Source organism: Myotis yumanensis, unplaced genomic scaffold (genome assembly GCF_028538775.1).
Source record: "Myotis yumanensis isolate MYYU_CA2020_CCGP unplaced genomic scaffold, mMyoYum1.0.hap1 SCAF_5, whole genome shotgun sequence".
Lineage (NCBI taxonomy): Eukaryota > Metazoa > Chordata > Mammalia > Chiroptera > Vespertilionidae > Myotis > Myotis yumanensis.
The window spans coordinates 13586665-13610656 of record NW_027223756.1 but is presented as its reverse complement, the minus strand read 5'-3'; the positions used below and the strand labels follow the sequence as shown (position 1 = coordinate 13610656).

The 23992-nt window shown below is 43.7% G+C and overlaps 1 protein-coding gene across 1 annotated transcript in view; it reads right to left on the bottom strand.

The window, feature by feature from the left end:
* ATP10B (ATPase phospholipid transporting 10B (putative)) overlaps nt 1-23992 on the bottom strand; it is a 177947-nt gene that overhangs the window by 85639 nt on the left and 68316 nt on the right. The window lies entirely within an intron of this gene.

Sequence of the window (23992 nt, the reverse complement as noted above, 5' to 3'; positions counted from 1 at the left end):
AGGCTTCACTCATTTACTCATTCATCCACGTATTTATTAATTCATTGGTGCATTCATTCATCTATTCACTCATTCATTCATGCATCTACTCATGCATGCATGCATGCATGCATGCATCCATCCCACCAGTTATTCCCCCTTTTCTCTTCTCATTGGTCATTTTAGCTCCCTGTGAACTGATGGCTGATGTACTCACTGAACCTGTTTAATTGCTGGTTGCTACTTCAGTTGCTCCCAAGGACTTGAAATATTCATTTCAGATGAAACAACCTTTCTTCTGCAAGCAAACATGTCAAAACACAGAGAAAAAGACTCGGGGACTAAAAAAAAGTAAGGCATGTAGAACAGGACTTGCCATACCAAATAGAGCAAATCTTATTTACAAGTGACCTCTCACCCCTGAGATCAGGCCAAATAAAGAAGCATCTGTCATCTTTGGGAACATCCAATACTCCTCACCTTGACAAGAGGCCTCCAAAGACCAGATTCCATTTCAATCTAATTGGCTCCTTGCCCTTTGCCTGCCTTTCTTCAGCCATGCACAGCAAGATACACCATCGTGGGATGGAAAGCCAGCCCAGAGATGAGAGGCATCCTGCCAGTGCAACCAGGGGATGGAGGCAGGGCAGAGGCTCTGCTAATTAAAGAACAAGCTGGTGCATTGATTTCAGCCATAGACTATGTTGCCTGAATCTCAGATCGCCTGCTAATGGCTGCATTTAGGCAGAACTTTCCCCTCCATTGAGGCACTGCACAGAGAGATCTTTCTGAGTGAACTATCTAACCTATGTGTGGACCTCCTGGTAAAGCCCTCCTTAATGTTAGTGAGCCAATTTTCTAAGCTTCAAGTGAGCAAGAATGAGTGTATGAGATGGACAGTACATATATCAAGCAGAGATGTCATGGGAAATTCAGACTAAGTGTTATATCCTTTCATGCTTCTCCTCATAAGTATTCATCAAGTATATATTAAGGTTGAAACACCATTGTAGAAGCTGATGACACAGCATGAATGTACAGATGAGATTCTTGACTGCATGAAGCTTTATTTTTGTGGAGGAGAGAGAGGACAATGAAAAACAAACAAGATCCGATCCGATGGTGCTCAGTTCTCTGAAGGAATTAAGCACGGAGAGGACCATACTCATGAGAATAGTAGCTAACACTTGCTTTTTATGCACCAGGCATAATTCTAAGCATTGGCTTGTAACAACTTGTTTAACTTTCACAATCATATCATTTTGATGAGAAAACTGAGGCAGAGAGAGGTTAATCAAGATTTGTTCTCATCCTTGATTGCAACTCCATCCATCCTTCTATTGTTGTTCAAAAATTGTCATGTCATTTTTACTTCTCTTTGTCCCTCTGCCTCTCTGTTGGCTTTATTAGGCTTTTATTATCCTATATAATAAAAGCCTAATATGCAAATTTACCGAATGGAGGAACAACCAGTGGAACGACTGGTTGCTATGACACACACTGACCATCAGGGGGCAGACACTCAATGCAGGAGCTACTCCCAGACCGCAGGCCCCAGGCAGTAGCCCCACAGATGGGCCCTGATCACCGGCCAGGCCTAGGGACCCTACCTGTGCATGAATTTTGTGCACCAGGCCTCTAGTATCCAATAATATACAATTAATCAGGAAATATCACCTTGTTTACCTCAATATATGTATACAGAGTCTGACCACGGCTCACCTCCTCCACTGATACATCTTGGTCCGAGCCACCATCATCTCTCAACTGACTTGTTGCAATAAACTCCACATGCTCACTCTTGCTCCTTACAGTCTATTCTTAAAAGAGTAACCATAGCTTAAAAATATGTCATTTCACAACTCTGCTCAACATGCCCCAATGGCTTCCTACATGTTCAGAGGAGAAGTCCTTCATGTTGGGATTCCTTAGTCACTCCCTTCTCTGACCACCTGTCTAAGCTCACTCCCCTCCTGCTTGCTCTACTGCAGCCACGCTGCCCTCCTACTTGTTCCAAGGGCACAGCAGGCAGGTGCCACCTCAAAGCCCAAGGACCTGCAGTTACCTCTCTCTTGATCCCCACCAGGCTCCCTTGATCTGGCTTGAATGTCATTTTTTATTGGGAATATCCCTGACCACCCTATTTTCCAACATTCTTTATCATTCTTCCTTACATTTTTTCCCAAAGTGTTTATCACATCTGATATATATATATAAATATAAATATATATATATATTACTATTTTTGTTGTTGTTGTTTATTGCTTGCTTTCCACTACTACAATATAAACTACAGGAGGGTAGGGATTTTTGTCTGTTTCATCCATTCTATTTTTTAGATTGCTTACAATAGTTCCTTGTGTGTAGGAGGCACTTAATAAATAACTATTTAATCAATGAATTAAGGAAGAGGACCTGTTTTTCTGACACGATAATGAAAAGAAATTAAGATTGAAGCCTGATGAAAGAGGAAGATGAAGAGAAATGACTACACATACGATAAAGAAATGAAGGAATGCTCACAGGGGAAGTATCCTTTGAAGCTAAGTAAGAGAGGGCAGGCATAAAAATAGCCTGAACATATGCAAAAAAAAAATAAAATAAAATAAAGCCTGAAAGTATACTTTAGTTCACTTCAGTTCACTAATTCCTGAGATTAATCAGTTACCTGCTCAGCTCACTAAGAATGCCTGTGATCTTGGAGAAGCGACTTTCTCTCTCTAGACCTTGCAGGTAAGATAAGGGCAGTGCACCAGCTCCAATTGCCTTGGACTGTGTCACAGGCTTATCAAGGAATTCTCAGAGAATGTACCAGCTCCTTATCACAGATCCTCCCAGTTGCCACGTTGGTGGAAAGAGGTGCTGGGAAGGAAATGGCCTAATCTATGAGTCAGCTCATAAATATAAAATATATATATATATTATTGATTTCAGAGAGAAGAGAGAGGGAGAGATAGAAACATCAATGATGAGAGAGAATCATTGATCAGCTGCCTCCTGTGTCCTTGACCGGAATCGAGCCTGGGACCCTTGAGTCCACAGGCTGACGCTCTATCCACTGAGCAACCAGCCAGGGTCGAGTTAGATCTTTACCAGACTGAAAACAGGCCCTACACCAGGATGTTTTTCCTCTTCTTCATTTTTGGAGCTCTGTAGGAGAGGTATTTTGAGGGGAAGTGTATGCAGAAGACTGATCTCAATCACAGAATATGGGTCTGAGGAAAGTTTGCTTTTCCCTAAACCACAGAACAATGCCAGGCAGTGTCAGGAGAGCTGAACGAGTCTAACTCAGATGGCGTGAGCTCTGGGTCTCGGCCTCAGGACGTGGTCAATATTACTCGTGGGTGCTTTAGACTCTTCCTCTGTGCAGTGGGTGCACTGATTGTTAATGCTAGGGAGGAGTGCAGGGCTTTTCTTAGGAAAGTTTCCTAGCATGTGAGCCCAGACGTCCCGGAGAGCCCAGAAGAAAAGCCCAGGCAAGATGATTGTATAACCAAAGGTGAAACAGGCTCAGATGTCAGTAGCAGTCGGGGTATATTTGGAAACACGTTTTCAACTTCAATTTACACCAGATCTGGAGTGGAGTTAAATCATTACAACGTGTTAGCTCTTGTTCATTCAGCCCCGGACAGCTGGCTTTGTTCATCTGATACTGCCAGGGAATGTCTCTAGGACTGGGGTATCCTAAGGCTCCTGCTGGAATGTGGCTCCCTAGAGTTTGGGATTTCCTCAGTCACAGCACACTGAAGTGCCATCCTCCCATCCTGTGTGGAGATGGAAGGTTGGAAAAGGAAACAGAATAAGTAAATGAGAGAGAGAGAGAGAGAGAGAGAGAGAGAGAGAGAGAGAGAGAGAGAGAGAGATTGAGAGGGGGGAGGGGAGGATGAAGGAAAGATTAAAGATAGAAGTAAATTTAATTAATTGGATACCTATTATACATCGGCATTATATTAAATACATTAAAAGCCTCAACTCCTATGTGATCTGGCCCGGCCTTCTGTCATAAAGACCAGCCAGGCCTATGTGGGCTGGTCCTCCGTAAGTTTGACTGCACAGGGATGTTCTCTGACAAGTGAGCAGGTGGCTACTCCTCACACCTTTGCACGTGTTTGACTTGGGGGTAAGGTAACATGAAGAGGGTCTTTCACAAGAATGAAGCAATGACTTTCTGGGCACCTAGCATTGGGATGAATCCGGTAAAGTGGTATTAGGAGAGACCTAAGATCAAGAGGCAGATGGTGATCCTGGCTCAATATAAAGTTCTCGTTGCTACTTTTGAACAAATTCAGTCATTCATTCAACACATATTTTTCAAGTGCTGATAATGAAGCCTATGATTTATTAAATTCTAACTATACCCCAGGCACTGTGATTAGACCTCCGTTAGTATTAACCATGTATCTGCCCATCTGCCCATTCACCCAATAACAAATGATTACTGGGTGCTTGTTATATGTCAGGCATTGTTTTAGGCATTGGGGAGACAGTAGTGAAGACAAAACAATACAAAAGAAAATGAAAACCCTGTCTCCAAGTGTGCATGTGTGTGTGTGTAATAAGTATATATAATTCGTGATGATAAGTGCTGTGAAGAAAAAATAAAGCAGGTAAGGGAACTAGGTAATGGGGTGTGGTTGCTATTTATGCAGCGAGGTCAGAAAGGCCTCTCAGACAAGCTGATATCTGGACAGGGATTGGAAGGAAGGGAGTAAAGCCACGAGGATATCTTGGGGAGAATCCTGGAAAAAGAAAAGAGCCAGTGGAAAGCCTAGAGGCAGGAGCATGCTTGTCATTTTTGAGAAGAACAGGAGACCAGTGTAGCTGGAGCAAAGAGTGGAAGTAGGATGACTGGTTTGGAGGTCACTGAAGTAATATTACCACTGGAGAAATCATGCTGGTTTTAGTAAAAAATCAGTTACGCATACACATTAAGTTAACTCAGTAAAACGAGTGACAATATCAAGTATTGGGAAGGATTTGGAAAAACTGGGACTCTCATAGAATGCCAATGCCATTGCAAAATACAACAGCTGGCTTGAAAACCAGTTTGTCAGTTTCTTATAAAGTTAAATAAATACCCTACAACCCAACAATCCCACCTCTGTTATTTACCCAAGGGAAAAGAAAACATATGGTCACACAAAGAACCCAATGCATGTATTTACAGTAGCATTCTTCATACTAGTAAAATAGCTGTCATAGATTTACATTATGGACTGTTAGCCATAAAAAGGAAAGAACTCCTGATAAACTCAACAATGTGATTGCATTTCAGAAGCACTATGCTGTGTAAAAGAAGTCAAACACGTAAGAGTCATATATACTATATGATTCCATTTATAGGCAATTCCAAAATAGGGAATAGTGTGGTGAGAGAAATCAGATCACTAGTTTCCAGTGGCCAAGAGCAAGTTCAAGGGGAAGGGGCTGACTGCAAAGGGGTCTGGGTACGACGGAACTTTTGGTGGTGATAGAAATGTTCTAGATCTGGACTCTGGTAATGGTTCTAGAACTATATACGATTGTCAAAACTCAGACTATACATCTAAAAATGGTTAGTATATTCAAATTACACCCTAATGAAACTGGAGGAAAAAAACACACCTCTAACATGTAAGACAGATATCAGAAGAGCCTTTGAAATTATAGCAAAAATGGGAAGGCCCAGATGTCACCCCAACCTCATCCTGTGAGATTCATAAACCAGCATATCTCATCTTCAATTGGCACACTCAACCGTATGTGCCACACACTCGCACACATATCAAAAGTAACTTGGACCAAAGGTGACTTTTGTCTCCAGGCCAACTGCCAAAGCTAATCCTGCATGTGCTGTGACTGTATGGAATGTTAGGCGAACCCTCAGGCTATGCCTGAAAGTGTGAAAACCATTCTGGGCCTGAACACAACTTGTTATCTTACAAGGCACGTCTTTCCATTGTCAGTTTTCCAGATGTGTGGGGTTATCTCCCCATGGCGTCCACTCACAGGACAGTAAAAAAAACCTGTCATCCTTTCCCCGAGCATCTGAGTCAAGTATCTGAAGGGCTGCTGGGGTTACCTCTGTTTTTTGTTCTTTCTAATACTAAACAATTCCAGCACTAGACTGACTTTTCTTCCCTTTTGTATTCTGTCCACCAACGGCCTGTGGCCTCCCCCCAAAAAATGCTGAATTGGCACTATCTGTCCTCCAGTTACATAGCAATTTTGGTGACTGCAAAGTACAGGAGGCCCTGACTACCAGGAATTCCTGCGCAGGTTGTGTGTTTCCGGCTGAGTTCTGCAGGAAGGAGCAGGGGTGGAAGTCTCCCGATCCGTGCGTGACCTCCTTCCCCAGCAAGTCGCCGGTCTGCTTTGGGAGATCACCATCCCTGGATAGCCCTCTAACCAACGTGGCTCCCATTTCAAAGGAACTTTATAAGTTCCGGGAATGGAATCGGCCTCCCTAATCCTCACTTCCCTGGCCCCAGCCTCCATCGGGGAGCTATTCGATCTAGAGTAATGATCTTGAAGAAGTTGTCTGCTTATTCTGCAGGCAATCTCTGCTGACTCCGTGAGTGGACTGAGCCCTCTCCGATGGTTGTGCAACTTGTGCAAACAACTCTCTGGGAAGCAGTCATGCTTTATGAACTGCTTGGCGGTGGGGGGAAGAGGGGAGAGGTAGCCACATCACCGGCTGTCAGCAGCTACACACTATTTTACCTGGAAGGACTAGACAAGGAAGGAGGGACAAACAGCTCTGAAGAAATGCTTCTGGAAATTTAGCAAACAATGGCTACACAGAATCATCTGATGCCTCTCATTTTGCTAATACCATGAGTCAAATTACCCAGCTTCCCTAAGAGGTCCAGAGAACAGAGAGCAGGCCCCTTCCCCATGAGTGAGAAAGAAATGAGGGGTCAGAGGCTTGGATTCCAACCCTGACTCTGCCTTGAGCTGCCTCCAGCAATGGTCTCTAGCAGTCTCTTCCTGTCTAGAAATGTGCTGGGAGAGCCTGTGGGTAACCAGCCGTTCCCTGCAACAAAATCACCAGGGCAGCATGCAAAGGGTGAGAAATGGTTACCAGTCAAATATATCTCACACTTTACATTTTTCAAGGATACCTTCTTCTCTTTAGCTGGGTGAGGCCTTTCACCATCTTTCTTCTTTCTACGCAATTAGACACAGGTAATATTTTCATCTGAGCCTGATAGAAAACTGTGCTGCAGCGGTTGAGATGAGAGTAGCTCAAGATAACTATTAGGGACAGATCTAGGGACTCAGATAGGTCAGGTCCCCTAATTGCTTGTGCAGGGGTCTTTCCATATGTACTGCTCTGCACTGACCACCATTATCGTCATCGAAATAACCATTATTTCCAATGCTATTTATTGAGCACTTATTAGATGCCAGGCTTTGGGCTACGTGTGTCACAAACACTGTTTACAAACTGAATCATTAGAGCAGTGATGGCGAACCTATGACACGCGTGTCAGAGGTGACACGCAAACTCATTTTTTTGGTTGATTTTTCTTTCTTAAATGGCATTTAAATATATAAAATAAATATCAAAAATATAAATCTTTGTTTTACTATGGTTGCAAATATAAAAAAATTTCTATATGTGACACGGCACCAGAGTTAAGTTAGGGTTTTTCAAAATGCTGACACGCCGAGCTCAAAAGGTTCATCATCACTGCATTAGAGCAACTCTGTGCAGAAGAAATCCAGACATGAACACTGAAGCTCAAACTGGTCAAAGACCTTGCCAGAGTTAGTCTCTGATTCACAACCAACTGATAGGGAATCTTGAGCTGCTGACCACCTCTGGGATTCTTGGTTTAATGGGGTTAATGGCATCTACTCCTGGTCTCCCAAGGGCTAGTTAGCACGGGGAGCATCTGGATCATGGGCAGGAGAGTGCCTTGAAATGTGTGAGGGGACAGCCTTTTCTTCAGCCAGTAGGTGGCAGAGCTGGGATTCAAACCCAGGCCTGTGCATTTTCTGACTGAGGATGTGGGCACAATGCTATCTATACAGCATACTAATTATATATGTAAAAAGACCCCTCATTGCTGGTCGCCTACACAGCAGAACGAGGACTCCAGGGTAAACACTCAAGTCTTTGTTGATTTTTTAAAAAGGCCAATAAGTCTTAAATCCCAAAGGGCTGTTTTTCATGCTCAGCCCACAGGCGGCGAGGAGGACTTAACGCTGGACCATGAGAAAGAGGCAGCGGCTACTTGGGCTGCACCTGAGTTTCACCTCTTTCTTGCAAGCTGAGCAAATGTAAGTATCACCAAGGAAACAAGGTCTTTTTGCTTCTGTCATTCTGAACTCAAGTGCAGCCACTTCAAATGATGACAGTAGCCACATTTGGAAAGATGGAAGGAGCAGAGGAGGCCTTGTAGGAGCCCAAGAAGAAAAAGAAAGGAAGAGAGATTTGGGGGACTTTGCGGGGGTCTTTGGTGACTTCCCAATTTCTGCTTCTGAGTTCATGACGGACATCGTATGGATGTCTTCACTGGTAATCTCATAGAGATGGAAAGGTCTGATGAAATAAGTTCTAATTGCTTTTCTAAAAAATGTTTATTTCTACAAAGCTCCCTAAAGCAATCCTCTGGCTGCCCGAACTCATTACGCCCAGATCCTTCCAACTGAAATAGGAGGAGAGGGAATGAGTGAAAATGAAAAGTAATTATAATGGTGATGATAGCGGTCATAGCGTGCACGCAAAGGCTTACTGTATGCACAGCATTTTGCCAAACACTTTACGCATTGTATTTGATTAAACCCTCACAGCCACCCTGTGGAGCTGCCCTGCTGTCCCCGTTGTGTAGATAATAAAACGGAAGCTAAGAGTTTCAGGAGTAAATTTTTAAAAATTAAATTAATAATTTTTACTGTTTCATCAAGGGTACTTTTAAATGAAATTGGCTTTCTTTTTGTTTTTGTTTTTTAACCACAAGTCATGGTGGAAAAGATAAAAAGACCATGGCTTGGCCGGTTTGGCTCAGTGGTTGAGCGTCGACCTATGAACCAGGAGGTTATGGTTTGATTCCAGGTCAGGGCACATGCCTGGGTTGTGGGCTCAATCCCCAGTGTGGGGTGTGCAGCGTGTAGCAGGCAGCCAATCAATGATTCTCTCTCATCACTGATGTTTCTATCTCTCTCTCCCTCTTTCCTCCTCTCTGAAATTAATAAAAATATATTTAAAAAATCATTAAAAGAAAAAAATCATTGGTACCCCTGCCTTGATTCATGCTATAGTTTTACTCACCATCAGTGCCAATGTCAACCCAGTGAAGATGACAGATAACAACGTAGCGCTACAATAATGTAGTGTTGACCTTGCAGACACCCTGGACGGGTCTCAGAGATCCCCAGGGGTCCACGAACAATGCTTTGAGAATTGCTGTATGAGGTTCAACATCTGGGTCTGGCAAAAATAATTAGCTGGGGACAAAGAGGAAAGTTCTCATCGTTACTTTATATATAGCTCATCCCCGGGTGTGTGCGTGCACGAGTGCTGTGTGGCAGATCCACATTTTCCTGCAACGTTCACTATTGTGTCCTTAGACCTGAAAGCTGGTTGGTCCCTCTCAGGATCCCACTCACGGGTGCAGCAGTGACGCCTCTTCCTCAGGCTCAAGCCTGAGAAGAACCTGTTTGACAGGTTCACTGGCAAGGAGCCTGTGCCTAGCAGGAGTAAACTTTCTAAGTAACTGACATGAGGTGAAGTAGCCAGAAGCAATTATGCAGATGGCAAACCACTGTGATCTGGGCCCCAACCTATGAACCAGGGCATCTGGACGATGGACAAGTCTAGCAGTAGGAAAAATACATTGAGTTAAACTTTTTATTTAAAATGGATTTAAAGCCCTAGCTGGTTTGGCATCAATCCATGGATAGAGCATCAGCCTGCGGACCGAAGGGTCCTGGGTTTGATTCCCGTCAAGGGCATGTACCTTGGTTGCAGGCTCCTCCCCGGCTCAGGCCCTGGTCAGGGCTCGTGCAGGAAGCAACCAATAGATGTGTTTCTCTCACATTGATGTTTCTCTCTGTTTTTCCCTTTCTCTTCCACTCTCTCTAAAAATCAATGGAAAAATATCCTTAGGTGAGGGTTAACGAAATATACATTTATATATACATATATATATATGTATACACACACATACACACACACACACACACATATATATATATCACAGGGCTCATAGGACCCTAGCTAAACGGTACCTCTGAAATCATCTGTGTTCTCACTGGAATTTATTTTGCCCTCCAGGGGACATTTGGCCATGTCTGGAGAGATTTTGGATTGTCACAGACCGGGGGAGAGGAGGGTCATGCTCCTGGCGCGTAGTGGGTAGCGGCCAGGAATTCTCCTCTCGGTCCTCCAACGCCCAAAACAGCTCCCAGGAAAAAGTGCCATCTAGCTTAATGTCAGTCATGACAAAGCTAGAAGCCTGCCATGGTTCCACTCTCCAGAAGCTTGGTGTTTAAGTTTCATGTTTTATTTCAAAGTCATATTTTACCAGTAGAGATTGGAGCAAAGAAAGCTCAAGAGAGGTTTAACTTATTAGTTGTACCATCAGCCCAGACTCTTGCCAGTTAAGCAACGTGTTTGGTCCCAGACAAGCCAGACGCCAGCAGTGCCTCTGCAAAGCCGAGGGCAGCCCTGACCAAGGTCTCAGAAGGGCTGCAAAGCTCGTGGGCCTACGGGTCAGAGCCGGGCATGGCTGTGTCTCCCCACCGTGCCCTCCCATAAACTGAGTCTACTTTTAATGCTGGTTTTCCTCCCTGGCCCAGGACACCTGGACAGCAGACAAGCCTGTTTCTTTCTGGCTAGAACCAGGGCTTCCGACCAGGTGGCCAGAACCTGAGGTTCCCTAAAGGTGCCCCCTTCGGACTGCAGCTGGTCTCCTTCTCCCTTGGATCAGGCCAGTGGTTTTTTTTTTAATCTATATAAATACAGTGAATTTGGTGCCTGTTTGTTCCTATCCGCTCTAAAGGCTAGACAGGTTTTCACCAACTTTGGAGACTCACATTTGGGATATCTGACTACACTGTCCTCTCCGAGGCAGATGTGAATATCTCTTTGAAAGGCCCTAGGAAGCAGCTCAAGGACAGATGACCTAAGACTGACAGGCCTGTGCAGCTGTCATCGTGTATGAAGTCCCTGTGGCTATAAACTCAAACCGTGGTTTCAATATGACCCCAAGTCAGAAGCCACAAAGGCCTGTCTCTATTGCTGGCTTTCATTTGCAGTCAGCTGGTTCTTCTGCGAGTAGTGAACTGGGATAAACAGCAGAGCAGTAGGGTGGGAAAGGTCATGGGCAGCCTGAGGCAGCCCGACCGACTCTCACACTGAGCTCTGTGACCTTGAGCAAATGACCTAACAACTCTGAGCCTTAGTTCCCTCCTCGGGTAGGTCTTAGGGTGAATAGTGGCCCGCATGCAGGCAAGTACTCAGCAAGGATTAGCTGTGGCTATTACCACCACCCTCGTTATCAGTATGCCTTAGCGGCACGTAATGGACACCAGCTGATTCCATTTCAGACGCTGACATTCTCTGTAGGTTGCATTTTACTTTTCTGAAAAAGGTTTTTTTTTGCTAAAAATAAATATGAAAAGCCATTGGGAAGCTTCATTTTCACATCAAGCGCTTTTAAGACTAAATGTCACCCAATATTAAAACCAGATTTCTCTTATTCAGAAGCCTGAATCAAAATTGTCATATGACGGGGGGGGGGGGGGGGGGGGGGGGAAGCTCAGTGATGCAATCTTAGGCCAAATAATGCGGTGCCAAGGAGGGGCCTTCCTGCCCCCTCTTTGCCCTTCACCTTCAAAGAAGTTTCTGCAGTCCTCCAGGCACAAACCATTCCCCCCCATCCTCTGTGCGAGGTATCAGCCAGTGCAAGGGGTTGGCATGTCAGGATGAAAAGGTCGCTGAGCCTGGTTCGGATTTGGGCAAATAGGGAGACGACAAAGGGGAGTGACTGCAGGCATTCATAGGGCTCACAGCTGGGTGGCATTGCTGCCAGGCTGCTAGAAACAGCTGCAGGAACCTGAGACATGTCCACTGGAGTACCACCTTTGGGAGCTGTGAGAACCAGCTTGCCCAGGACTGTGTGACTTGGCCCAGACACCTCCTCTCTCCCCAGCATCTCCAGTAGCTTCTTAGCATTCAGCACAGCCCTCGCCGGTGAGGCTTGGACAGGCCGCCTGCTCCCTGCAAAGCAGGCTGCTGACAGCTTTCCCCTTCCTCATTGCTTAATCTGCTCACTCCCTGATACTAATGGATTTTTAAACGAGCCTAGGACAATGGATAGCATTTCCCAATTAAAACCAAATACCCTTCATCCACCCTTTACACAGCCACTGAGTAAGGAGCAGTGGTGGGAGCACAGGCCCAGTTGGACATCTCTCCCCATCGCCTGTCCACTCTGCTCACTCCTGCCACCACCCGCCGCCCCCCACCAACCCCCCGGGATCTGTCTCTGCAGAGGTGTTCTGAGATGTAGGAGAGACTTTTAGATACCAGCTTGAGTGATGCTGGCCGAGATTTTCGAGCAGGAGTTGGAGACATGATTTTTCCCAATCCTTTCTCATGCCAACTCATTTCACAACCACTGAATTCAGATGCTTTTCTCAGGATGAAGAAATCCTTATACGGCCATAGTAAATCACAGCAAGTCTGAGAGAGGGTGGGCTAAGGGTCTGGGGAAGCATATACTCTTATTTTGTTACTAGAGCCCAGTGCATGAATTCATGCATGGGTGGGGGCCAGCAGGCTGGGAAGAAGAGGCTGCGGGAGATTGGCTGGCTGGCCCCACCCCCATCGGGCCGGTTGGCCGGCCTCAGTGTGCGTCATAGCGACTGGTCATTCCAGTTGTTCTGGTTGCTTGACTTCTATATATATAGATTATTAAAAATTATTATAAATGAAAGAATATAGCTACTGCTTATTCAGTGCCTGCTCTGTGCTGGGTCCCTTACATAAATGATCCCTAATCATTGTGAGAACACTGGGGAAGGATAATGTGTTTCACAGATGAGGAAACGGACACAGGAGTTCAATGACTTGTCCAGGACCACACATCTAGTAAATGTCTGCACTGAATTGAGGTAGTCTGACTCCACGAGAGCCACGTTCCTGGATATCTGCCAATAGCAACAGGGGAATTAAATCTCCTCCTCCCTCCAAGGCTAAGGATGCCCTCTTGTCGCTCATATGCTGGTAGCAGTAACAAAGGAAGCAAAGAGATGCAGGCTGTCATTGAAGACGGAGAGTAGGAAGATATTCTGAATTATTAGGCTGAGGTTGCTCTTATGCACTTGGTAGTGGGGTCAACACGAGATCCCTCCTGTCATGTTCTAAGCTAAACATGTCACCTTCTCGTGGTGTTCCAGGAGGTCTGCTTTAAACTCGAAGCACACCCACACACAGTCTCACACAGAAGCTCGACAGGTGACATGCTAAAGGCTTACCACAACAGAACCAATCTGGCTTCTTTCTAACTAGACAAAACGACGCCAAACCCTCTCCTTCATCACTGACCCCCATGTAGCAGATGGCTCTGTCAGTCACTCAGTTGCCCAGCAACCTGGGCTGCATTTTTTTACTTCTTTATCTCTCTTTCATCCCCAATACTTTTGTTGGTTCTAATTCTTAGAATTTCTAGACTCCACCCAGGCCTGTCCACTGCCACTAGTCTTGTCTAATGCATCCCTCACACTCGTAGCTTTACATAATGAACTTCCTGCAGTCCCCAGGTCCCTGGTTTCTCTCTCCTCAAAGCCTCGGCACATTTCACTCTTTTAACCAGGATTTCCCAGGACCTTTTCAGCTGCTCTCCCCTCCTCGGTCTTCTGATACGGACAGACATTTTCCTGTGGGAAATCTACTGTACCCCAAACCTGTGTCAGCACCATCTGCCTCCTGTGCCCATCACCCCCTGCACTTATGCCCTGGAAGAACATGCAATCACTTGTTTAGTTGTTTTTCTTTTCCAGACAGAGAGCTCCGAGAGCTCGCAGACGGTTCATTAGTAGGCACAGCATCAGGCATGTGGTGGGTCCTCAATAAATATTTATTGCTTTCTTTTCCTTCCCTCTCAGTTTCTTTGGTACCAGCCACACCAGCCACAGTTCATTCCTCACAAACATGTCCCCAGGATCTTCACGCCTCTTCTGTCCTCTCCCCATCACGTTCTCCTCTCCTTTCTGTTCATAAAAAGTGGTTTCCGGTTCATGCCATGAAATGTCACTACAAAATATTTGACAAAAAAAAAAACACACAAAAAAACAACCCTGCAAAACAGAGTTTTCTCCTCTAGTCTTCCATAGTGACAGGATGAACCCTGAATGTAGTGCATCCAAGTTGCCACGGCAACCTGTAACATTCTCGTCCTTTCATTGTGTTTGTAGGGGGAAGCTATATGTCTGTTTTCTATAACTAAGCAAGGATTTATCTTACTGTCTGCTAGATACCTAATAGCCCAAAGGACTCATTCTCAATTATCTAGTACTTTTGGATCATTCTGGAAACTCTGCTACTGGTGAAAATGGTCCATCAGAACTAATACGGTCACTGGTGCCTTCCCTCTGGTTATCACTGTGGAGTCTCACAGCACCTTGGCAGGAGGAGTTCTGAAATGTTTGACACAAGGGGTCTGGAAAAAGGAGTGAGTGTGAGTGTGAGTGTGTGTATGTGTGAGTATGAATATGTGAGTGTGAATGTGTGTACACATGTGCATATGTGTCTGCTTGTGATGGGAGGGGCAGGTAAAAGGGAAGATGTGTTTTACATTTTGGTCCTGGCTGAACTAGACCATTAGATGGAATAGCTCAGGGACTCTGAACACAAAGTCTTTACTCTAAGCTCAGAAGCAGGTTCTCTGGGGCCAAGATCAGTCTGCGTCCTCTCCCTGGCTGTACATGGGAGTTAAAGACGCTGCTCATAGACATTTTTGACTCTAAGTAGGGCAGCCACAGTTCCAATCAAGTAAAATAAAAATCTTCAGATAAAAAGACATTTGTGCATGCAAGAGAATAAAGATAAACTAGAGCTGATTCTAACTCCAGGGGGCAGATCTCACCCATTTTTTTTTTTTTTTTTTTTTTTTTTGGTCCAGGGAAAAGACAAAAATACAATTCCTTCCATTTGTAGAGTGAAAGGACAGAACAGGGCTGATAACCGTGTTCCTAACTCCTCTTCAAGCAAAAGCCATAGAATGTATCAGTTGCTCAGCCAGCCCTTATCTCAGCCAATAGGAACGCAAGGAAACTAGCCCAAGGCCAAAAGTATGCTAGCCACCTCCTGTCTTTGTGTAACCAGACTCTAGCTGCACCCTGCTCTTGCGTCATTAGCCCCTGGCCCTCACTCAGCCAACCGGAATCGGCCAAATCAGTGGTCCGAGTGAGCCCCCACCCCCTGACCCAAGCCCTATAAATTCTTTGTTCTTCCAAGACTCCGGGCTCTCTTGCTTCCTGTCACTCCACTGTGTCAGTGGGGGAGGCAGAGGGACCAAACTAGCTAGTTTGAATAAATGACTCTTTGCTTTTGCATCGGACTCGGCTCCCTGGTGGTCTGTCTTTGGGGATTTTGAAATCTGGGCATAAAAAGAGTCTTTAGATTTCCCTGGGTCATTTCTCATTTGGATCACCCATGCTATGAGGTAGGCATGGTGGATTACCCTGAAGTCCAGAGAGGTTAAATGACCTACCAGAGGTCACAGAGCAAGCTCAGGACAGGCTCAGTGAGAATCCAGGTTTGCACACTTGCCATCCAATGACTGTCCTGCTCAACATACAAAGACTCCCTCTCAAGAGTGAGCTGGGCCTTCTGACAGTATCCATCTCCTTTGCATTCTACCTCCATAGCAATAACAAATATTCATGAAAAAGCCTCTGGGACTAGACACTTAAGTCCAAGCAATCTGGTTAGTCTTCTAGGAGATTCTGGGTCCAGAGCCCATATCAATGTTGTGAGTTGAGTTTGCTACTGCTGCTGCTGTAATCCCATTTTCTCCTAACAGCAACCCAGTATGATCAGTACTAACATGATCCTGATTTTTTAAGTAAAGAAAGAGGTTAAGAAAGGCTAAGTTTCTTGCCCAAGGTCAAGAAGGTAATAACTTTGGGAGCCACATTAAAGGAGAAGAGAAAAGGAAAGAAGGAAGTTCTGGGCCATGTGCTAGGCACTTTTACATACAGGATCTGATTTAGTCTCATAGCATCTCTGCAAAGGGGTATTTATTCTGTGCGTGAGGAAACTGAGATTCAAAGAGGTTAGACTGCATTCTGGAGACCATGCAGCAAGTATGTGGCTAAGCAGGACTATCAGGTAAAACCTGTGGTCAGGTAAAGTCTGTGCCCTTCATCTTTATAAGATGTTATCTCCCACATGTAGCATAAGTCACATCAATTTTGAAAGGCTACAGAGGAATGAACATGGTAAAACAATTTTAAGACTAAAAGAAGGCCAAGAGATGCTTCTAGCTCCGTATATATTGATGTGAGAAATAAGAACACAGGAATTCTCAGATAGGGTCCAATACATGTTCTAGCATGTGCAGTACAATGGACCAAGAGTTGTTTGGTGGAAGGCCATGGCTATCTGCCATTCATTAGCTGTGTGACATTGAGCAAATTGTCCACCCTCTGGTCTGCTATTTCCCATGTGTAAGATCTGGTGATTGGACCAGATTAGTATTGGCAGAGGGCTTCAAATCACACGCCAATGCTGATTAACTAACTGGTAGTGGCTGCCTAGAACTCTGTGTTGTGAAGGACTCAGAGGTTGCACCTACACCATGATCATTTAGTGATCTACGCCTTGTGGGTTCTATAGGGCATTGGAGATGGGAATAGGGGCATGCATGTCATAGATTTGCCCTCACAAGACTGCTGAGTAACAAACACCGATAGTTTTATGCATCATCTTTGTTGGTCTCTTAAAAAGTGGTTTCAATTTTTGATCTCTGTTTGCTTTAGTAACAAATTCTCATACTCTGTGTGGATCTGTAATGTCAAGCTATAAGAAAGAACCCCCGAGGTCCATTAGTGAAGAATTTGCTGAAAGAACCCATCTTCTTCCTCTCCAGCCCCAAGATGATTTATGGACTTCAAGCATTCCAAAGTTTTACTTGTGTTTTTTCCAGAGTAAAATTTTTTTTTTTGGAAAATTTCAGTCTCTTTTCTTTTTCTTAATCATTGCAATGATTAGAAAATGGACGGTAGGATAGGAAGAGTAATTTTTTGATTTATAGAAAAATGTAGGATTTTTCACCTTGGAAAGTAGGCAGCTTAAAGGCAACGTGGTTGAAATGGATAAAAGCACAACCAATGAAGTCAGAGGGATTATGGGCTTTCTGTGAAATATACAAATATGAAGATGAGGAAGCTTCTTTCAAAAACTGAATGAAGAAAAGTATGTTAGAGCAGAGGTTTTTAAAGTGTGATCTGAAGAACATTTTGGATTTTTTTTTGAAGTCCTTTGGTGGCAGCTGTAGGAGACAAGAATGCATATGGGAATTGGTGGCGGGGGTGGGGGACACTGGCTTCATTTCTCAACCTATACCCCTTGGCTCCTCTCCTTTTTTGCTTTATGAATTACATGTACATGCAAGATTCAGTGTGAGCAAACATAACTAGGGTGAAAAACATGCATTTAGATAAATAAAAGAGAGTACTGTTTCACATAATGGTCCAATAAATGACTGAACCCATAACATTAAGGAGTGCTCCCGGGGGCTGAGACAAAATCATCAATTCAAAACATTTGCACCGTTTTCTGATGGATAAGCCCAATGGTAACTAATATTGCAGTGAGGAAATATCCTGCCCCCTTCCAGGATATATACTTTGGGTGGAACTCAGTATGATAAGTCTAAATTCCCAGCCTTGTAATTGCTCCTGTGTAGATAGCATCCTGCTTGTTTCCAATGTTCTTTCTAGACTCACCTTGGCTGTTTACATATTTCTATTTATTACATACTAGAGACCCAATGCATGAAATTTGTGCAAGAGTAGGCCTTCCTTCCCCTGACTGCCGGCATCAGCTTCCCTCCAGCCATGGGACTCCGGACCCGGGCTTCCCTCCAGCTGCTGGCAGGCACCTGGGACCCGGGCTTCCCTTGCAGCCCTAGCTTTGTTTGGAAGGTCATCTGGAAGGACATCTGGTCTAATTAGCATATTATGCTTTTATTATTATAGATTACATATTTCTAGCATGCTTGCTCCTGAGCTGGTAGAAGGATTGAAGAAGTAGCAAGTACTCAGAATTAATTACATTTGATTTGCAAAGCAGCAGCACTGACATGCATGATAATTAAAATCTCGCATTAGTTATTATTCTATTTGCTTTGCCGAACAACACACACACACACACACACACACACACACACACACACACACGGGGGAAAAGTGTCCTTCTTACTGTGATCTCAAGAATGTCTGGACTTCCTTGGAAGTACTTCGGGGATGGCTATTGGGGACAGAAGTTGTTTTGAAAACCAAGATGGACAGCGGGTCTTAAATGAACAATGCCTGCCATTTATCTGACACCTATTATGTGGCACATGTCATAACAAATGACTGTGATAATCACGCTGATGGCAGCTAACATGTAATGAGTCCTCATCTTGTGCCAGGTACTGTTGTAAATGTTTTATATGTATTAACTAATTTATCCCACATACCAGCATTATGAAGTAGGTGTTTTTGTCATCCCCATTTTGACAGATGAGGAAACTGACACAATGTGTTATTAAGTAAGTGGCAAGGTCAAGATTAACTAAAGGTGGTCTGGTTTGAGATCCCATGATCTGAATGACTACACTATGGTTTCTTATTATTTAAACTTCTCCAAAGAAAATATCTTATTAAACCGTTACAACAATATCCCACTTTATAGAAGAGAACTGAGGTTCACAGAAGTTAAGAAACTTGGCCAACATCATGTAGCTAGGAAATTATACAAATAGTCTTGGAGTCCAGGTTTGAGTCCAAAGTTTGTGGTAATTGCTATAATAACAGGCAGCTTTTCATTATAATATAAATTATAGCCAATTTCTGTTTAATATATACAGAATAGAGAAAACTGATGGTTAGATGATAGAAATTGTTAAAAAGCATCCTCAAACACCACCCATGCAAATTCCTAATTCATGAACATGGTTTACCCATCCCCAAGAAGAAGGTTGCTGGGAAATAAATCTGATTTTGTTTCTTGGTCAGGAAAGAGACATTGAAAAAATGAAGTAAAAACCAGTAAGCTTTCAAAGACATATAACCAGTGGTACAAATAAAGATGTGAAATGAAACGCAAGGATGATGTATTGCTAGGATCTGTGGAAGAAGTGTCCAGACACTGTTTTAGCAGATGGGGACTTATATGACCTCCAAGTTTCAAAGCATAACTTGCTCCATACTTATTGATGAAGATTGCCCAAGAGGAGGCCACTGATGTCATCCGTGTGCAATTTCTAAGCAACTGCTGTCTTTTCAGTTCTTTGTGTGTGGGCTGGCTGCACCAGTAGAACCTTCCTAGAGATGACAGAGGTCAGCAGATCTCACTGGGCTGGCACTAAAGGACACAGACAGTTGTGTGGCCACTGTAGTTAGCACCACAGGGATAGCAACACGTGCCACCCATCAGGGAATGGGAGCTAAAGGACCCAGAGACTCACCTTATTTGACCTTATTTCATTTTTTCTACATTTTTATTGAGGTATATTTTATGTATGATAAACAACTCATATTTAAAGTGTCATTAAAGGTTGATGAGTTTGACACAAGTATAGTCATGAAATCATTATTGCAATAAAGAGAATTAATGTATCCATCATACCAAAAGTTTCCTTTGTCCCTTTATAGGTCCCCATCCTTTGCCACCCCTGTCTTCCAGGCAACCACTGATGTGCTTTCTGACCTATAGATCATGTCAGTGATGGCGAACCTATGACACGCATGTCAGAGGTGACACGCAAACTCATTTTTTTGGTTGATTTTTCTTTGTTAAATGGCATTTAAATATATGAAATAAATATCAAAAATATAAGTCTTTGTTTTATTATGGTTGCAAATATAAAAAATTTCTATATGTGACACATCACCAGAGTTAAGTTACGGTTTTTCAAAATGCTGATATGCCGAGCTCAAAAGGTTCGCCATCACTGGGTTATGTACAATTTTTAGAAAATTTTATAAAAAAAATCATATGGAATATGTGCTTTTTTGGTGTGTGTGTGTGTTTGTCTGGCTTCTTTTACTTAGCATAAATATTTTGTTGTATAGATATATGCAATTTATGTATTTATCTGTTGATGGACATTGGGGCTGTTTCTAGTTTTTGGCTATTACAAATAAAACTGCTTTGAACATTTGTCTATAATTCTTTGTATAAACATATTATTTCTCTTTCTCCTTGGGTAAATTCTTAAGAGGGGAATGGCTACACAAGTAAGCCTGGTAACTTATTCCAAGGCTCTAACCTTGATAATAAGAGAATAGATTTGTCTCCCATTAATGATGCATGGGTAATTATCTTTCACTGAATATTAAAAAGAAAATAGCAGCTTTAAAAAAAAATGATCCTTGCTTCACCATGTGTTTTACTGAATGCAGGAAGGCCTGGGTGAACGTCTCAGGTCTTTCTAAATCTAGTCTTTCCAAACGTCAGAGTGTATGTTTTATAGACACCTCTAGCAATAGGCTGTGCAAGAACAGCCAATGCGTCTGTTCCCAAAGGAATACCCATCTGTCTGCTCTCTCCTACGCTCCCTCCTATCATCTCTCCTCACCAACTTCATGTGAACATTTCCTTCTTCACCCCCATCTTCACCAAAGGTGAACTGTTTTCTTAACTCTGCTTCGGGTGTGACTGCAGTAATGCCTGCCCCCCTGGTTGCTCAGGCTCCTCTCCAGGATTTGCTTGTTAACAGTGAAGCAGGGAATGTAAACCCGATGTGTCCCCGTTGTTAGCTGCTTTCTATGTCCTTTCCTCTTTATCTGGAAGACTTTCCACAATTTCTCTGACTACCCACACTTGAGACCTAAAGCGAGGTCTTTCTCATTTTCCTGGGCCACAGGAAGTCCCTTCCCTCTGAACTCCTCAGCATGTAACCAGCACTGCTCCATGGAGCATTATTTTGTTGTATAATTTGCCACTGTGCCGCAAGTGCCCCTCTCCTCAGTTAAAACGTAAGCTAGCTGGGATGCCAAAGGCCTGCAAGAGATGATTAGGAAACAATGTAAAAGCAGCTAGTTTCATAGCCAGTGAACACACAGACAGGTGGAATTTTTCCAGCAAGTTACCCAAGATGGGTCCAGAGCTTTGAGAACATCAGAGGGATGCATTCCAGAAGCTAATGGGTCTTAGTGGAAATACTACCTCAGTGGGCTTATTAATCATCCTGTCTTCCCACAAATGCATATTGAGCATGGAAGCTATGTCGGACACTGGGAGAGGTACCAGGGACACAGTGGGAACTAAAACCAGTGTTACAGGTAAGGTTCCATGAAACAGGAGCCTCAGTCTTGAGTTGGTGCTCCAGGCATGGGAAAGTAAGGGGTCATCTCAATGTCATGGAAACACAAGTGCTCAGGAGGCTACTCTGACCATCTCTTGCCACACTGGCTCCCTTTGGGTGCCAGATGTTCCCTTTCTGATGCACATTGAAGACGGAGGCTCATTAGATGCGGTTGGAGTGGTACACGGCACATTTGTTTAACAGACGAGCAAAGATTATCATTTAAGACCTTGGCAAATTTCATTGTTTTGATAAATTCAAATCCTTCCCAAAGACACTCTCCTCCCCCTTTTCCTTGTCCCTGGAAAGGTTTCCAAGGCTGCTCTCCTCAATGACTGTATTCATTATGGAGATTGACAGAGGAGGTGAAATGCTCCTTATACGAGGAACAGCGCAGAAAACCTGAAATTGAGGTGGGGCCTGCATTTCACAATCACAGCACATTCGACAAGGCCCACACAATGGCTCTATTAAATTAAATGACTACAGTCTCCATCTGCACTAGTAATCTCCAGATAGGCTGGGCTCCTTTACAGCCAATAGCCTGAAGGTGTGCAAATAAGCACCCACAGTTCATACCAGATGTCAGGGCCTAATTCAAATCTAGAATGAAAGTGCTCTTCCCCAGGTACTTGTTGGGACAGGCAGTGGCAAGGCAGAGAATTGAATTCTAGTTTTAGAAGCAAATGGCTATGAGAAAATCCATCTCCCGAGAACCACTTAGCAAAGACTGGAAAGTCAGAAGGAAACACTGCAATCATCCCATTCTCCTGTTCGACATTCTCCTGTTGGATATCAGTTTCTGTTGGTTACCACAATGCAATTAGTGTGGCTGTTCTTTCGACCAAACAGGGACTCAGAGTTAACAATCTCAGTTTGATTTTCAGATCCTGGAGTCATACTGGCCTGATCATGAGCATGTTGTATAGTTTATAACTCTGCCCTGTGTGCAGCCATGACATGTGGATTTTGAGAGGGGTTCTAAAGGCAGAAGAGCTGTCAACCACCTAAATAACTTACAAATAGAAGTGATAGGAGGGAACTGCACTTTGTTACCGAGAATGGGTAACAAGAAAGGTTTTGCCAAATCATCCCCACCCCAACTTCTTTCCTAATGCTCTCTCTCTCCTCCCCCCGCCATTTGCCAGCCTCTCTCTTCCTCTGCGTTTCTATCTTTCGTTCTCTATTCCCCCTGCCCCTGCCGCACCCCAGCACACACTTCCTCAGCTAACTCCTTCCCGTTGCCCCCATTTCTTGTGATTTTTTAAAAAAGTGGGCCTTGGAATGAAAAAGATCTGAGTGTAAGTTCTGGCCTTGGCATATTTTCATTTTTGTTTTAACTGAATATGTTCTCCCCTGACCCCCTATTTCCTGGGCTTACTTTAAACATCAAATGAACTCAACTCAAAGGCACTCTTTCAAAGAAACAAAATGAAGTTGTTTAAAGTCTGTGTAGCCCTCAATTCATTTCCTCTGAGACCTCAAGGAGCACTGTCTTCCATTTAGAAGGGGGCTTTTCATGTCCTCATTACAGTGCTTCTCAGCATGAGCAATTTTTTTTCCTTTAAAAATATTTTTATTGATTTCAGGGAGGAAGGGAGAGGGAGAGAGAAATAGAAACATCAATGAGAGAGAATCATTGATTGGCTGCTTCCTGCACACCCCCTATTAGGGATCGAGCCCATAACCTGGGCATGTGCCCTGAATGGGAATTGAAGCATGACCTTCTGGTTCATAGGTTGACGCTCAACCACTGAGCCACACCAGCTGGGCAACATGCACAATTTAAATCTCTAGTGTGGTACACTTCAAAAGTTATGCATTTATTTTAGCATGAATTTAGAAAAAAAACAAAACAAGTATATAAAAACTATGATTTCACAGATAAGAAAAACACTGATTTAAAAGAATATATAGCATGCAGGTAGTATGAACAGATGGTATACATTTAGGGCAAAAATCATTAAGGTGGTATTAAAATGAATACAGTTTTAGGAAAAAAAGTATGGCTGTCAGGTTGGTATTTACATAATCACCACATATTGGGTGAATACCACATACTGCATCCACACTTACATTGGGGACCATTGTCTATCCTTTATTATTACCCTCTGTCTGTGCATTTAGTCACCACTCTCTAAAGTTAGGGAGTTGTTAGAAAGATCACCCCAGGAGATAGAGCTGGGACTGAACCATGACTCTGGCTCAGTTCTGGAGCCACACACCTTCCATTACAGGACAAGGCCCCTAGGCGTACGTGCGGTGCTTGAATTTGGTAAGCTTGCAAGAAATGACAGCTGGCTGTCAGCATTATCATTCATGTAAAACATATTCTTAAACATTTATGTCAATGTTCATCTCTTTCTTCTGTAGGTGATGAAATAGGCATTAAAAGGTTAAGTGACAGCCAGTATTGAGGTGTAATTTGGATTCCTAGAGGGGCTAATAATACATCACCAGTAGCATCTTGAACCCTTGTTTCTGCTAAGTGCTGGCCA